The 14,670-nt window shown below is 31.8% G+C and overlaps 2 protein-coding genes across 3 annotated transcripts in view; one reads left to right on the top strand and one right to left on the bottom strand.

Moving 5' to 3' along the window:
* The window catches only part of Ptpmt1 (protein tyrosine phosphatase, mitochondrial 1), a 49,783-nt gene extending 43,677 nt beyond the window's left edge, over positions 1–6,106 (bottom strand). Inside the window, exon 1 of one of the 2 annotated variants that reach the window (XM_083108345.1) lies at positions 5,972–6,106. The gene's annotated coding sequence lies outside the window, so the exon portion shown is untranslated. The remainder of the gene's footprint in view (positions 1–5,971) is intronic. The other variant, XM_083108348.1, reaches the window with a different exon arrangement.
* Positions 1,084–14,670, top strand: part of LOC145976874 (lachesin) — a 371,398-nt gene continuing 357,811 nt past the window's right edge. The window contains exons 1-2 of the mRNA XM_083108341.1: positions 1,084–2,603; positions 9,266–9,304. The gene's annotated coding sequence lies outside the window, so the exon portion shown is untranslated. The remainder of the gene's footprint in view (positions 2,604–9,265; positions 9,305–14,670) is intronic.

Here is a 14,670-nt window from a genome sequence, read left to right as displayed (position 1 = left end):
TATAATTTTTTACATTACCAGAAAAAATTCAGGTCTGAATGGGTTAAGGAATGGGGGCGGCAACCTTGAAAAAAAGTGTCACATCGCATGGATACATCTATCTTTATTGTAACGTTTCTGATTGGCTCGCTCCATATTCGGGCTGCAGTCATTGCGCCAAGTGCGCCCTTTCTTAGTTTTTACGTACTAATATCAAAGTAACTAAATACAAAAAAGCAGAGCGAGGGCGCACTTAGCGCTAGGATATCTAATCTCCACAAGAGTACCAACTGAGAATTTGTCATGTATCTTGAAAATTTATTGCTGCAAAGTTGTCGTAAATTTCAAATTTTCGGTTAATCGTAATAATGGCCATCGCGAGTGTCGGACAAGACGATGGACATTTCTTCGCGATTCGCGTTGATTATCCGTCTCGAGTGCGTCGTGCGTGCGATAAATATTCGGAAACGATGTGCAAAGTGACGAGTGAGTGCTGGATCGCGATAACTGGCCCGTGCGATCGTAATCAGTCATCTTTCCGATGTAAAAGAAGCTCCGAAACAAAGGAGCACTAATGGCGGCGCGAGAGATATCTTAGAGTAACTTTTTTCGCTTAACTATAATAAACGCGTGCACAATAATTCTTCACCTTTCTAGCTACTGTTAATCTGAAATTTGTATGTATGCATGCGTCATATATAAAAATATATTCAATATTAGCTGTAAATATCCTCTCGAAAATTAGGAGTTATTTTTCATTATTTTCTTCAGTGAAGGATGGAAAGATACAATCTCTTGCCTCTCTTTTGCGCAATCGACTCAATAATATATAATATACAGAAAGCATAATAAATATAGAGAATAGTAATTGGGTCTATATTTATATGCATGTTTGTGATGTATATGTACATATTTGTCTTAATGAGAAAATTACAAGTAATTTTTATTAATTTTCTTTAGGATTTTAAAAAAGTTAGAAAATTAATCTTGCTTGTTTTTCGCGTAATTGCGACTCGATATATAATATTAGGTGCTTTCCATTTACATCAAAACTCAGATAAATCTCACTTCTGTCTTTTTTTAACATGAATGTCGAAGAAAGACAGAAGTGAGATTTATCTGAGTTTTGATGTAAATGGAAAGCACCTATAGAGAATAGTAATTGGGTCTTATATTTATATGCATATCTTCACGCTGAAGTCGCCATTTTACCATGATACAATTTCACGTCGCTAGAAATACCAACTGCGTATCTCTATTAATTTATTGTCGTAAAGTTGTCGCCATAAATTTCAATTTTCGGTAAATCTAACATAGTACACCTAACGAGTGTCACGACGAGACAATGAGCACTTCTTTCCATTGATTTATCTGTTGGAAATACGTTGTGCGTGCGATAAGTGTTCAGAAACGATACGCAAAGTGACAGACGAGTGTTGAATCGTGATAATTAGCTTGTGCGATCATAATCAGCTATTTTTTTGGTATGCATAAGTAAGAGTTCGAAATAAAGAAGCACTAATGACGGTGTAACTGATATCGCAGCATTATCGAGAAAAGACGACCGAGATCGGATATCGATGTAAATATTGAAAAAATAAGCCATATTCCATATTTAAAGCTTTACAAAGACATCAAATTTCGAGAGATATAAAGCCTAAATATCTCGGACGTTATGCGAGAAAGGGAGAGGAAGATTCATGTATCTGGTAGAAAGTTGTCACCGTATATCTCGAATCTTTTGTCTCGACTACTAAAGTTGTCGTATCACATTACGTCAGGAGTATGGAATGATGAACGGTCTCTTCGCATTTCGCGTAGAGACTAATATATATTTGTCGTGTACCGTGCCATGAATGCAATAAATGTTCGAAAACGTCACGCGTGATACAGAGAAGTGTCAGAATTTCGCGATATTTAATCTGTGCGATCGTAATTAGTCACATTTTTTCAATCAACGCATACATATCCAAATAAATATTCGATGCGCAATCGGCGTAAACTACTGAATTATATTTCGAATTTTCTGCACGAGAGAATTAAAATCTGCCAGGTATCACGAATATTAAAATATAAGAGTGTTGTGTAAAAAATCTACGTAAGGATTATCGCGTTTCGCGTTCATTTATTCGTCTCAAGTATATTGCAGAATATAAGTATTCGTAAATATCCATAACGGGCCAGTGTAATCGGCAATTAACTCGTATGAGTCGGGAGTGTCGAATCTAGCGATGGACCATCGTCTCGATAAGCCCATTGGATTACGCGGTCGCGTCTACCGCGATTATTTATAATCGAAGTCCATCGCTTCGCGCGAGTCAGTGTTTGTCGCGAGACGTCATTCTCCAAACACGTGCTTCGCGCAGTCTGTGACAAGTGTCGCGAATCGCGAGTGTCGAATCTAGCGATGGATCATCGTCTCGATGAGCCCATTGGATTACGCGGTCGCGTCTACCGCGATTATTTATAATCGAAGTCCATCGCTTCGCGCGTGTCAGTGTTTGTCGCGAGACGTCATTCTCCAAACACGTGCTTCGCGCAGTCTGATAAGTGTCGCGAATGTCAAATTAGCAATGGACCGTCATCTCGATTTGTTGGATTACAAAACGACAGTGGATGGACTGGTGAGTTAAATAATTCTTTCAAATTTATTCATCTAATATTTATATACGTACAATTGCTAAGAACTTAATATGCATATCGATTAAACGTTTTTGTAATTAAATATCATCGTCTTTATACAACATGATATTTGTTAACAGGAGATAAAATGCAATATAAAAGTGAAATATTCGTGAATATATTACAACGATGTGCTATATATTATATATTCGAATCTCTTTTTAATATGTCAAATTGTAATAAATGATCCATATATTTACTAATCTTGATTTAGAATCTAGACTATTGCAATAAATTACGCAAAAAACAAAGCAACATTACCGTTTTATTGAAAGGACTAACAATATGTATATAACCATAAATTTGATAAGAATTTAAGTAATTTTAATATTTAATAATTTAAATTTTTATTCTAAATTTATTGTCATCATTATATATAAAAATTTATGACAAAAAATACTTTGCAATTTATACTATATTTTATATCGATGCAATAATCGATGAAGCTTAGCACTTAGGAAATTAAAGTCGCATGACGTTAGACCCCCAATATTAGAAATAATTAATTTTTTTATCATATTCGATTGCATATTGTTTGCACAGAAATGCACTTTTTTTATTTTCGTTTGCACATTCTTAGTAAAAAAGTCATATTAAAAAAAACTAACTTTACGTTAGCCATCAATTTGTACAAAAATAGTTTTCATTAAACAAAATCGATAGATTTTCGTTTGCACACTTTCATACACTTTGAATTTTTGTTTGAACATTTCTAGAAAAAGAGTTATTCTAAAAAAACTTGGGGAGCCAATCTCACACTCGAAGTTCAAATTTTGCCAAAATCTTTTCATAACAGGCTAAACAAAAATTTAAGGATTAAATCTGTTACGAAAAGATTTTGGCAAAATTTGAACTTCTTTGAGTATGAGAAATTAGCCCCCACGCTTTTTTTAAATAATTCTTTTTCTACAAATGTGCAAATAAAAATTCAATTTGTGTGTGTGTATCTTTAATTTATATATATATATATATATATATATATATATATAAATGAAAGAACAAATACGAAAGATAATTTGTATAGATACTAAATATTTTTGAATTTAATAACATAGTAAAAGCCGAGGATTTTTCAGACTAATAGGTTTAGTGAATCACACACACACACACATTTTGAGGGCTATTGTATCGGGCGTGCTCTCTCGAAACAAAGGATGAAACCAACACGGATTAAACCTATTATTTTGCTGTTCATTATAACAATTACCTGTTGATGGAGTGGGGTATATGGCACGCCGGGAAACCGGCGAGAGAATAATGATTGAAAATAACAGGAATCACATAAACGTGCAATCATGGCAGTGCCGGGATACTCTAAGGGATAGTCGGAAATGATCACAGATTTCAGGGTAGTGTGATCATTCGGCTCGAAGACAAGCATTATGATAATGATTCTCATTATGCGCGATCAGATTATATATTATAGAATTACAAGCCTGTTATGATAAATCATTAGTCTTGTTGCGGCTATTTTTATGTGATTCAACATTGAACTTGTTTGATTTAGTATAATATTATTATTTGTTTATATTATATTATATAAATCTCATTTCTCTAGAAGATTAATTATCAAGTATGTAAAAAATATAATTTTTATTATACGAGAGAAAACATTTGCTAATATTAAGATCATAATTGATTTTTGAGTCTATCAAATATTTATTTTCAACTTTAGATTCAGAGATCGCAAGTTGTCTATCTATGCTCATTTAAAATATATTAGAGATAAATAAAATTTATGTAAATATATGTACGACCGTTAAATCAAATTATTTCTTAATTATCAAATTTTTGTTTACTTCGAACTTGTATTTAATCAAATGGATTTAATCTGATTTAATCAAAATACAATCAAATTTTTATTTCTATAATTCATAAATATTTATAAATACTTAATTATACTATAATTGATTGACCATAATTGTTTAATCCTAATTTGATTATAAATTATCTTAATATATTTCAGAAAAATGGCCAAAATAAAAAGTTCACCTGTCACCTTTGATTTTATGATTTTTCGATAAATATAATCGTCGAATTTTCACAAGTTCATTCATATTAATTGCGTCAAAAAAATTGTCGAATTAGAGAAAAAATGCAATCCTTATTTTATGTTAAAACATATATATATTGTATATTTATTTTGCTTACTCGATAATATGTATATTTACAAGTACAATATTGAATTTCATAAACTTGTTTATTATTAATATTAATAATGATTTTTGGATTTTGAAATTGACTCTAGTGTTCTCGAAATAAGATTTCGAAATTTGCTAATATTGAGCAAGTCATGAATAGAATTGGCCACATATAAAATAATAAAATTATGAAAAAGAATTTTGAGATAAATAAATATCCGGTAAAACACAAAAAACATCAAGACTCAATGTTGTATGCAAAAAATAAAATTATTAATAGTAAATGCACTTTTAGGATACCTTGCGAAAAATATTTATATTAATTTAAAAACAGGATCTCCTAGAACGGTATTATTTAATCTAATATTTGATACTTGTGTGCATATATACAATTAAAAAATTTCCAGCGATCGTTTCACTTTCCTCTTATTTTTGTGTTTTCCGATATTTTTTATTTTAAATATAAATATATTTATTTTAAATATATTTTTTATTTTAAATATATACTTATTTTAAATATAAATATAATTATATTTATTTATTTTAAATATAAATATATCTTAAATATATATCTGATATTTTTCGAAAATTGATTATATCGAAATTGATCTTGCATGTATATATGTATATATGTTTAAATGTTAAAATAGAAAATAATTTAATCTGGAAACGATGCGCGGAACAACGGAATTACACAATGTGTGTGTTGATCTGTAGAATACAAATATATATACATTATAACAGTGTCCCCAAATTATAATTAAGATTTAAAAAAAAACTTTATTGTTCTCAATTTTGATCTATTATCGTACTTAAACGGATATTTATAATAATAAAAAATGATATAATCTATTGAAAATAAAAATTTTTATAAGAAATAAATTTTACACCAAAATCAATTTTATACAAAATAAGACAAATTAAAATCTAATTCTTATATAGAGAAAATACTTATAAATTTAAACAAATTTTGAAAAAAATTTATAAAACAAAATATAAAACTGTTAATTTTTTATGAATATTTGATTACAAATATTTTATATAAATTGAATATATTATTCAATATGATATAAAATGAATCACTATCGTTATCAATACACAAGCAATCAATTTAGCAAATCAAGCAATCAATTTACAAATAATAAATTATATAAATAATTAATGCTTACCCCAGGAATGTTCCGCCCGATGCCTCCCTAGGCTTGCTCCTCTTCTCTCGTTGACCTTTTGCTGTTTCTTCGTGACGACACTCACGACACTCACGAAAATAGATAATTATAATCGCGTATACAGTAATCGATGGAATACGACAGTCGCTTGACACTTTGCACGACACTTTTGACACGTACTTCAATCACACGCGCGAGCGCGCAGCGCGTACTTTATTGTGTCGAGATGGGAGATCGTGATAACGATACAGCCATTCGTATGGTACTCAAAAATATGATTAAATTTATACATAGCTTACGGATATCTTCATTACTAATAAAGTAATATTATTTTGCGCATTTTTTAGGATGATTTTACTTCGCTTAAATATGACTGTATTTATTAATTAAACGTGTTATAGTTTGCTCGTTTTAAAATTGATCAATTTTTAAAGGCAATACGTTTTGTTAGACCGAAAAATTCGAAAACAATCAATCTACTTTATTATACAATATTACTCGAGTCAAGTTAATTTAAAACACGTCGTACCATCCGAAAATATGCAATATAATATTATATTGCAATTATATTGCCCAATATATATATGTATCTCAAACATGTATAAATCGCACGAAATAAACGTATTAAATATTTTTAAACACTCTATATATCGTAGCTTTTCTGTTCGTTTTTTTGAATCATGCAATTCAATGATTTATTCTGTATCTTTGACTCGAAGAAATGACAGATTAATTACATGTGAAGAAGTTCAAGAAACTCAAATCAAAGCGTGACGAGATATAATCGAAACATTTAAAGAAATAATAATCGCCCGTCAGTATCATAATCAATCAATTTATATCTCTTGTCTCTCATTTCATTATTTACAGATTTTATTTCAAAGAAATATACTGCCGCAAGAAATACTGTTTCGCGATAAACATTCATCGTTGCATTACTTACGCAAATTGTTAATCGCGAGAATTATTCATTGATCGCGGATTAACAACCATTACAAATGTAATAATCATCATCGCGTCTCCCACCTTCACTCCTGATCGCGTTTTGATGCGTAGTGACAACACGCGGAGCGGCTCTGCTCGCATTCCTCACGTCTCCCCACTCCTCCCTCCCCTCTATTCTTCGGTCTTGCTACGTGACTCTCAAGGCTATCGCGTCGTAAACAAACCGCGATATACCGTATGTCTCTGTTATCGCTGTAAAATATTTAACGAAGTATTTAAATATTCTATTTTTTTATCATATGATCAATTTATCGTTAGTAAATATTTTATAATGTATCATGGCTTTTCGTTTCTTGTATCACTCGATTTTATAATTCGTATTATTATATAGTCTCAATCCGAATATAATAAATAAATTACACTTAAATTGGTGAAAATTTCAACATTCGATGTAAAATTGTAAGGAAAACTAGTTTTATGAGAGGGTTAGATGTGGAATTATTATTGAAAACTGCTGAAATAGAACTTTATTGTGATGAACATACATTTTTTTAAATATATATATATATAATAATACATTTTTCTTAACGTATTAATGTTGACAAAATGATCTTTTCATTTCTCTGCATGGCGGTTTTTGCTCTTTTTTTCCTTTTACTCCTGTAATGGGATAAATTCGACTACACACTTAACATATCGCTATTTTTTACAAGATCTTTTTAAATTCTCTCTCTCTCTCTCTCTTCCTTTCTCTCTCTCCAAGCATATTTCAAGAAATAATTATCGCTCGTAAAGGTTGAATAATAAATGAAATAATAATTTATAATTTCTACTTTCTTTGATTCCTGCTCGAAATGTATAAATATAATTGTGCGAAACATCTGTTTGTGCTCCGATAAATTACTGTATATTTACGAGTCGTTAATCATAAGATTTAATTAATTATCCGTGTGAGAATAATTGTCACTTGTAACAATCGCGTTTATTCTCTTGATACTTTTCGTGATTGCGTTTCTTTCGACAAATAATTACAGATAGTGAGAATAAATCCACTGGATATAGTATCATAAACTTCGCAAAATTCGGTATTCGGTGTTTTAGTGCCTTCTTGTTTACGCGCAGTTACTTTGTTGTCATTCGCGCGGTGAAGCTTGAACGAGCACTTAACGGCATAAACTGCTCCGTATATGTATACATCATCATGTTATCTCTCGAAATATGATCGTGACAAGTACCACGAGATGCCAAGCGCGATCTCATTTCCAATTACGATAATTAACGATTATCAGTCCGCAAATATCGATCAACTCCCGCGATACACGACGTATAATAGTTTCGCGACAACGACCCAAGAAATAATTATATATTTCAAGCTTGAATGATAGAGAACATATATTTCGCATAGCATGTTTTAATTTTTTACTAATTTAAATATAATTTATAATTATGGACTCGAGAGTCACTACTCATTGGATTGGATAATTCAAGTGAAGGTAAGATATATCGCGATTGTTTGTTAATAATTTATTTTCGCAAAAAATGGAAAATCAGGAATTGAATTTTTTATTGTCTATTTTCGAATGATATATTGTGTTTTAACTTGACTTGTGTAATCCTGCGATATTAGAAAAATGTCATTAAAGAAATGTTATGAGTATGAGACAAATTTGATAGTCGAGATAGTTATGATATATTTATGTAATAAATATATTCAACCTTGTAATTTATCAATAATTTATCAACCGTGTATTATAAATTCAATGTTTATATGTCGTTATTTGTAAAACCGGATATTTTGTGAGACTTTTTCGATCGATCGTGCAAATGATAGATGAACTCAATTCAATATTTTCAAATTTGTAGTTATCTTTTGAAATTAAAATTACTTAGTTGTTCTCGCGGGAATAATCCAATTTATATCACTTTATAAGTAATATAAATGTATATAATTTATTTTAGAGTTTACTTTGAAATATTTAAAACATTTATTAAAATATTTATAAATAATTTTTTTTCATTAAATATTTAATATTAATTAACGTTAAATATTATATATATATATATATATATATATATATATATATTTATTTATTTATATACTTATATAAATTATTTTCATATTAATATTTTCATGTACAATTAAGATTTACAATTTTTTAAATGTATTTTATCTCATAAAATTCAAGAAAAAATTATTTGAGTTAAATAATTTTTTTTATTAAATATCTAATATTTTAAGAACGAATGATAAATTAAATTGAAAGCAATAACTTTCGAAATTTAAATATTTTTTGTCTAATGTTTTATATACATATATGTAATATATAAATATATTTGTATTTTTTACAGATCAACGTAGTCAAGATTCAACTCTTATACATCATACCGGTGAGTTATTTTCTATTTTTATATATAATATATATAATAGATAAAAGAAATTTGCGAAAATTATATTTACCAGACTAGAAAGAGAAATTATATTTAAGTCGAATAGGGATTTTTAACGTATATACGAGCAAAAATATTACATATGCGTTTTGTTATCATGCACAATCGTATTTTAATTGGCTATAGTTCGATAAGAATTCATTCGAGTCGAGAAAGGAATGTTAACTATATCCGTTAGAAAATAGCGGGATACCGCCGACGATTGAAAATTGAATAGCAAGAGCGCGGGGCGCGCGGCAAACAAAGAAATCAAAGGACAGTTAGCTTCCCGTTGCGATTCTGTACGCTATCGGTTTTACTCTTCGTTGGCCGCCGTTGCAGCGGGCCAATCCTCACCCTAGTCGAGGCCCGAAGCTTTTTCCGCGGTCGTTATGGGTATTTGTACAACACAATTTATCTCGCCCCGGGGCCACGAGCCACAATAGCAGTCGCGCGACGGCCCCGTCAACTCGACTCGAAGGAAATATCCGCCGTAACAATCGATTACCGGCGAGTGAAAGGAAGAGAAACCATCGGGGTCGAGAGATTCAGCACGCATACATGTACACCGCCCTGGCAAAGAGACCTGAAACTTGGATTTGGACGCACGCTGCGTCATCGGGATTAAATGGACAATTAAACTGACGGTATGTCGGAAACTCCAAGTACAATAATATTGACAAATCGAATCTTCCTATTTTCAATGTTTCGGAATATCGAGAAATTGTCTGTTATAAAATTACGAAATATGTAAATTTCAAAAATATATTATAAAATTTTGTGCATCGACTTCTCGCGCCTCGATGATTTCTTTATCCGCGTCTGAGGATTTACAATTAGTTCCGATTTTCCAATTCCAAAGGCGCTTTCAATATCTTCCCCGTCGGCAGTTCCACGTTTGCTTTCATGTTTACACGTATCCCGGAGGCCATAAATAAGCCCCGTCCGACACGGTCGCTCGTGCACGGGAAAACTTGACTAATTGCGAGAAACCACCCTGACGTCGCTCCTCGTTTCTTTCCGAGATAGCCTCTTCGTGCCGCTCCGTCCCCGCCTTTTACGGTCTTGTAATATACAGTTGGAGAGCACAACGCGCGGTTTTTCGTCGGCCGTTCATCATTCCGAGACTAATCTCTTCTACTTGGTCTGCGCTGACGCATCGTTTGTCTTGCCCTTAACGTAGCTAGGTAGTCGTACGACCGGGTTTGTCCGTCCTCCATCCAATCGAATGCCGGACTTTGCTTGCAATCATTCCCTGACCCGTCTCAACTTTTTTTGCTTCGGATTTATATGCCACGTGTAGCCTAGAAACATGCTTCTTCGATTTTCATTATTCCGTTCCCTCCTCTCTCCGATTATTTATGTAATTTATGATTCAATTCTCTCTCTCTCTCATTTACTCTATACGTATTGCTTTTGATGAGTGTGCAATGACAATCGTTTTTTTTAAATATTAGAATGTAGCTAATTAGATAAATGAATTAATCATGTTTATGAGAAGACTATTCTGTTCATCTCCTAAATAACTATCACAATATCGAGAGTGCAAACAATTTGGTTCGCGAAATTGTGTCGATTTGTCGAGTAGTTTTCGAAGAAGTCCTGTAACAGTGGACGAGAGAGGAAGGAGGAGTTGTGCGAAATGACGAAGCCTGCGGCCACATAATCTCGTTTAGTGGAGGTAATTGCTTCCTAATCGCGCGCGACCAATCAGCCTAACTGTATTACGCTATCTAATTCGTTTATGCGGCAATGTTGTATCAGCCTCATCGAAGCACTGGATTACTCGGATCCTTTTCCACGCGATTCCCTTCTATAATTCGTCCTAACATCGATTTCGAGCCCTCGACCCAAAGGGCGGTAATCGTTCTAGCGTCTGTATATGTGTGTGGATATATATATGGTTACTTAATCTCTTGTGCATCAATTTGTTCCAATTTCCGCTAATCTGAGATTTTAATTTTCCGAAAAAAAAAGAACTAAGAATAAGCGTCGTTATTAATAATACTTATTTTTTAATTTAATGCTCATTCAAGATTTGCATATTTTTTCATTGACACTAAACTTTGGAAAAAAACAATATTTTATGAAAAAAATATGTAACAATTAAAGATATTTTTTTCATATGTTCAAAAAAATTTATGACATTAAAGATAAATTTATATCTTGTTTATCCTGAAAATGCAATATATAGATATGTTGGTTATTTCAGTCAAGATACTCTCGTAAACATAAATTATATTTTTTTCAAGATAGTAATTTTTGCATTCTTGCAGGTTTAGTTAATGACTTAGCAAGCTGATTGATTCAATGAATTTATTCATATCTTGACAAAAATATGATTCATTAATGATTTTTTGATAAATCTAATTCGCATCTTTTTCACGATTTAATTCATTTCGCGACTGTATATTTGTATATTAATAATAAATACAAAGAATAACGATATATTTAAGTTGAATATAACAGTTTAAATTATATGGTATAAAAACAATAGTGCATACATATATGTATAAGACAGTGTAAAGAGCATGATGGAACCGGTTTGTCGTCCAACGAACGGAAACCATTGAATTCACTGGCGCCAACTAATCCGTTTGAAGCACACTCTTCAGTAAGTGCCGCTGCTTTCTTTTACCGCCGTCGATGCCTTCCTTGATGCAAAACATTGCCGGAAGAGGACTCTTGACTAGGTACTTGATGTGCAACTTTCTTGTCACGACCAAGAACAGCATGTTACACAGCCATAGTATAATCGCGAGTACCAGTATTCAACGGGAAATTATAAATATTATGCACATGTGTGACGCTATGAGAACTAATACGTCGAGAGAGAGACACGTTTGTTGGACTTTGCGAGATCAATTTTCTCGCGAGCGAAACTTTTCGCGAAAGAAACATTTCCTGCGACGACAATAAGTGTAGATAAAATGAATATTTCGCGGTACTTTGTAAGAGAAAAAATTTCCAGCGGTTCCCACGAGTCGGAACGCAATCGCGACTCGAAGCGAAGGTCTTTTTGTCGTAAGCTATTTTCCTACGGTTCGGTTTCGCAGTTCCCCGGGTCGATAGAAGCTAACGCGCGCGGCTGAAAGGTTGACCACTCATGAATACATTATCCTTTCTAACGAGGTGAATAGGTCAAGTAGATGGAGTCGCAGCGTCTGTCCATAAATCACTCAAAGGGTGAGCGAGATCACGCCACGTGCAAGAGCGCCGTTCAATGCCGCTCGACTTCTCGTGCATCTGCTTCCGCTTTTTATTCCGAGCACCGATGTCCTCTCTTCGCGATAAAAAGGCGCGTCTCTCATTCTATTAAGGTACATTTGTACTTTATTCGTTTCGTATCCATATACTAGCAAAATTGGATATTATTATTTTACGCATATCTGGATCGCATCCGCGAATTTTTTGAAACAGCCACATGAGACGTATGTAATTTCGCGATCATTAGATCGCAGACTGATGCAAAATAAGTCTCTAAAAATGCTACACGAAAACATATTTATACTTCCATCAGTTCATAGGTCAGTATCGGTTCAGTTCCATCCGCTTCATGAAAATAACGTAGTCAACAATATCGATACAAATACAAATACAGTATGGATAAGTGTAAATGAATCTTTATTCAGCTTGTCGTAAAATTACCGCCGATTTTGCACTTTTTATCGCGTATCTATGTCGCGTGAGATATTAAAGCATGTCGCGAGCGGTGGAAAATCGATAATGACCCGCGACATATGAATCGGAAATATCGTTTACATTTTTCATAGTATTTTCATAGAAAAAAAAACATGTGAAAATTCAAAGTCATATGTATATTCATTCGATACACGCGTGACAGTTGCGCGCGTTTCGCGATTCGTAAAATTGGTATATAAATGTTATCTGGTCAGAAATCAATTTAAATAATTTAAGCTTATCGGTGATGGTGAATTGTCGATCGTTGTTGTCATCGGGAAATCGATGCTTTTATAGCGCGATCGTCTGTTATATTGGCAAATGATTTATTTCAATGTAGCAACAACGCGGTGATTAAGGTCGTGCTTACATTGAAAACGCGAATGCGCTAATATTGATTCGCCGTAATACGACAGAAACGATGACGACCACAATTTGTAATTCTCGCTGGAGCGTTTAACTGAACATTGTTATTTTATGCAGTCAGTTAAACGTTAGGCGAATTTACATATAGTCGTGTAGTGCTTTATACATGATAAAATACTATCATAGAAACATTTTATAATTTAGATTTTGCGCAAATATTTTTTAAGCAAATATATTGATTTTTAAATCTCAAAAAATTATTAAAAGTAATTTACTTATGTATAATTTTTATACTAATAATAAAAAAATTAATTTATATATTATAATAAATTCGATATCATCGAATAGTATAGTCTATAATATATTTAATTATTATGCAAAATTAATTATTTATTAATACCTTCAATTTAAATCTATTCGATATAAAATTTTAAACAACTCTTTTTATTATTTGATATAAAGAACTCTTTAGATTTCTAGATAATTATTAAGTATAAAATCATATCAATTAAATAAATATCAGATTGTAAAATTATTTATTACATTAATTATGTATTAAAGAAAGTGAAAGATTGATGTGAAACTTTTCCATGTGTTCTATTAAAAATTCTAAGCTAATCTGGGACGTTTTGGTGTGGTGATGATATATATAGTATAAATATGATGGTATTAAATACAAAAAAAAATGTTTTTTGTAAGAAACGATTTGCTGTATTTCGGTTCTAAAAAGAATCAAACTGTGATTAACATAGAATAACAATGATAGAATAACGACGAGTTGACGTAGATAGTGACACTGTCGCACGCGTGCCAAGTAAATACAAAGCTTTAACCATATTTAAAAACCAGGACTATACAAGATCAACATAAGAATTAGAATCGTGAGCAATTTGCGTCGACAATTATGTAAATGTCTTTCGATCATAACTACAACGTTGCATTATAATAAAGCTATTTACAAGTTACAATATCTCGTAATAATCATTCTCTTGACGATGTTCTTCATCTTATAATGTCATGTACACACAAAATTCGATGCGCTACGTAATATCGATAGTTACTAAAACTTTGGTTACGCAAAAATAGACGCAGATATATATTTATATATATTTATACATATACGTGTATGTATATATGTATATCCGAACTATTTGCCATCTCGTTAGATTTGTTAGAGTTATACGCCTATAAACAAATGTACAATAATTACAAGGGAAATAGGACATGTGTGGATATTATAAATAGTACATATATAGTGATTACATTATATCAATTATTTT

Source organism: Camponotus vicinus, unplaced genomic scaffold, assembly GCF_025532165.1.
Source record: "Camponotus vicinus isolate PSW18456_S1 unplaced genomic scaffold, iyCamVici1.0 SCAF_9, whole genome shotgun sequence".
In the NCBI taxonomy this organism is placed as follows: domain Eukaryota; kingdom Metazoa; phylum Arthropoda; class Insecta; order Hymenoptera; family Formicidae; genus Camponotus; species Camponotus vicinus.
Note: the sequence above shows the minus strand (reverse complement) of the source record. Positions and strands in the feature narration are given on the sequence as shown.